This window comes from Paramisgurnus dabryanus, chromosome 6 (assembly GCF_030506205.2).
Source record: "Paramisgurnus dabryanus chromosome 6, PD_genome_1.1, whole genome shotgun sequence".
Taxonomy (NCBI): domain Eukaryota; kingdom Metazoa; phylum Chordata; class Actinopteri; order Cypriniformes; family Cobitidae; genus Paramisgurnus; species Paramisgurnus dabryanus.
In genome coordinates this window covers 12,136,338-12,140,105 of record NC_133342.1, presented here as the reverse complement: position 1 = coordinate 12,140,105, position 3,768 = coordinate 12,136,338, and positions in this window count along the sequence as shown.

The window sequence follows — 3,768 nt, the reverse complement described above, 5'->3', positions numbered from 1 at the left end:
TTAAGACGAACACATTTGTCGTTATTTTATTAAATGTCCTTGATTTTCCAAAGAAAACAGGGACCAGGGAACAACTTCTAACTTTAAAGCCCAAAAAAGTCATTCATCCTTCACAGAAGTAATCCACATGGCTCCAATGGGTTAATAAAGGTCTTTTGCGGGTAATTGATGCGATATTGTAAGAAAATATCCATATTTTAAACATTATAAACTATAACTAATGACAGCTATTCCGGTAACGACGCTATCCTGGACTCACTGTGCAACCTACCCATGTCAACGAGCGCTCACTACTCTAAAACTCTTGAGTCCAAGATGACGCTGTTACCGGAAGCTAGTTATTATAGTATATAATATGATACTTTTCTTACACAATCGCATCGATTACCCACAGAAGACCTTTATTAACCCCTTAGAGCCGTGTTGATTACTTCTGTGAAGGATGAATGCACTTTTTTGGGGTTTAAAGTCAAAAGTTGTTGCCTGATCCCTGTTTTCTACCATTATAAAACTTGGGAGAGCAAGGACATTTACTAAAATAACTTAAAGTGTTTTGTCTGAAATTTGATGGACATATGTATCTCGGATTGCTCGATGGTGTGTAAATCAGAGGGTAATTTTGATATTTGGCTGGAGTATCCCTTTAATTCAATTTTTTCATGTCTATATTTTTAAGTGGTCCTGGTCAAATTTATGCTATGTTTTACTATGTTTAACCCGGGTGTGCCTCATAAGCCTTGAAAAGTGAAGCCTCTGGCTCTTTGATCGCCCCCTGGTGGCTGGCTGCAGTACAAGTCATAAACCCCGCCCTCTACATTCAAACGAATGGGACTCTGCTTTAAATAAAAAAATGATTTACACTTCCAATAAAAGTTTCCGAAAGATGGTTTTGGTCCTTTTAAGTAGTTTTTATCACGCTGGTATATGTTCAAGTCTTCATTATTGTGGTAAGTTTCATTTTAGCATGTAATTTGATGCAATAGAAACGGGGCGTGACGTTATGATTGGCGTGGTTGAATTGGTCGCGAGGGCGTTTGGGCGGAAGTTTGATACCACGGCTCCGCCTCTGGCTCCACGGACGATTCCTTCTGCGCATGCCTTGGCTCCAAACTGACGTTTTTACGTAACATGGCGGCGACCATGGTCGGACATTTTTGGCTTCAATTCATTACAATGGTGGGAGCCGACGTCGCGTCGTCCATCTTTTTTTACAGTCTATGGTTTAACCTCAATAGGAACTAAACGAGCTCAAGGGAGAAAAGAGAGAAACTACTTGCCAAACCTCCATCCTTCAAATAAACATCATTTTGTTTGCTTTATTATAGCTATTTTACTTATATGGACCAAAAATGTCCCCACAATTTTAACAAAATAGTGTAAGGTACACACACACACACAAAGTTATACCTAAATTTGCACATTAAAAATAGCTCACATCTGTAGCTATTGATAAAACTTACCATTGGGTTACCATTGTGTCTCAGAAAACTTGGACCTTCAACCTGTTGTAGCACAAAGGGTAAAGCATCCTGGTCAAATGAAAAAGACATGAGATTAAATTAAACAATCTCTACTCTTATGGTTTTCTCTTAGAAATTGTGTTTGTTGGAAACAGACGTGATGTCACACAGCAAATTTGGAATATATCACAACAACACCTGCTTACACTGTAGTAGCCTACTGATACATCCAATTAAATTGATCGATTGTAAACTGCAATGAAAGAAAAAAATGGAGAGAGTGTTCATAAAAACAGGCGAAAAACAGTAAATAAATGTTTTGTACATGCAGCGATTTTTATGCAAAGACAGTGGCAGGTATTCTTGAGTGAAATCGGAGGCGACATCTACTTTAAATTTTATATTACTGAAACACAGGACACAACTGTATTATGCACATGATATCAAATAACTCATATTATTAGACAAAAGTTATTCTCACACCAATTTAACCCTCATCCTTTTCAGTTTACACTGCATGCACTTAGGGGTTCATATGGCAAACTCTCTTACAGTTTCAGTATGCAACAATACATTACAAAGTATGGATAAGATAATATATGCACATAAACTGTGCAATACTCTTGACTGAAATATGCATTTATTGTGGATGGGTATTTTCGCAACTGGCCAGTGCAAGTCCCAGAGGCGTACCAATGATAAGCCTGCAAGCAAAAGTCATTTCCATTTGAATAATTGATAACAAAGATTGGCATAAGAGGTGGTGACCATGCTTATCTCAACTCAGATGTTCAGCATCAGTCAACGTAATATCTATCAGTGACAAAACAGCTCTGATCTTGACATAAACCTCAGCATAAAATACTAACGTGCCCAACTGGTTAACTGTACTATACTCTTTATTGCGTACTGTTGAGTACCTAATGAAAGTCTGAGCATCACATCAACCATTTTAATGTACGACTGTCACTGACATCTTGTACATCTTAGCCACAAAACGTGAAACTTGACCATATAAGACATTTTTGCAATTATACTTACTTCAAATATCGGCCAAACTGTGAATTCAGCATAGGACGTGCAAATATTCATTCCTTTGCATAAAACATTTAAAAAGATAAATAAACACATCCAAAATAACGCATATTATTAATATGATTGCTTTGCATGTTATAAACTGAAATTGAGTCTGTGTTTATTTGCGTTTAAATCTTGGTTATCTAATTTCAAATGTACTAATTTCTTATTCTCGCGGAGGGAGTGTGAGACGTTGACTCGAACAGCTGCTTCATGACCCAAAAAACTGTCAGTCTTTCCCTGGAATAAATTGTGGAATGTTCCACTATCGCAGAAGGTAACACACCAGATCCTATGTAACATTAATAAAACCGTAAAGTTCTTAAAATGTAATGTTTAAAGATTAAACTAAAATGACTCGTCTTTTAGCGATCATCTTAATGATATAAACAGATATTTTTTGAATATTTTATGTGTAAATAGAAACGATGTGTATTATATACCCCGCCTTTGGAAGCTGTCTTTCAGGCAGACCCATAGTAGAATCAATTCACAGAGTGGGGAGCTTGAAACCGTCCACTCGCGCTTCTTGGTTCAGTTTGGGAAAAATAAGTGTCGAACACAGTTTAGAGCTGGAAGTTGTACGATGTGGTTTGCGAGTGAAGGTTTGCGAACGAACTGTACGTTTTTACGGCGTTTAACATGTGAAATTTAATCGTTAACAGAGATTTGCTTGTTCGTGCACGACTCATCGTGTGTTTGTTAGTTAGACCGTGTATAAGTTGACGCTGCTACTAAATCACGTATCTTTTGTTGACAGCAACATAACCATCATTCTGTGTTTATGGTGTGGTATTTGCAGAAATTATTTAAGATTTATGTTTTATTGGTAATCTTCGGCTTGCATGCACAGCGCGTGTGATCTCAGAATTCCCGCAAAGTCAAAGGTCACGTGGAATTTCACACCAATGAAAATTAACGACGGTGCCCCTACGATCCTTTAATCAAAATCACACGTCACATATTGTATTCGTGTGTTTGATCGTGTATAAAAATATTGTGGTACAAAATTTTATCCCTTACGTTGGTCACAGGTTACGAGCTCACAGGAAAAAGTACGTAGTATACTTAGTATTTACTATAGTATATTCTAGTAAATACTACACTTTGTTAATGTATATTATAGTATTTTGTATCAATTAACTCTAGAGAATTGATAAACTAGTAAAAACTGTTGTATACTTTAAAATATGCGTTGATATGATTCAAAACTACCATAGGAATCAAGGAA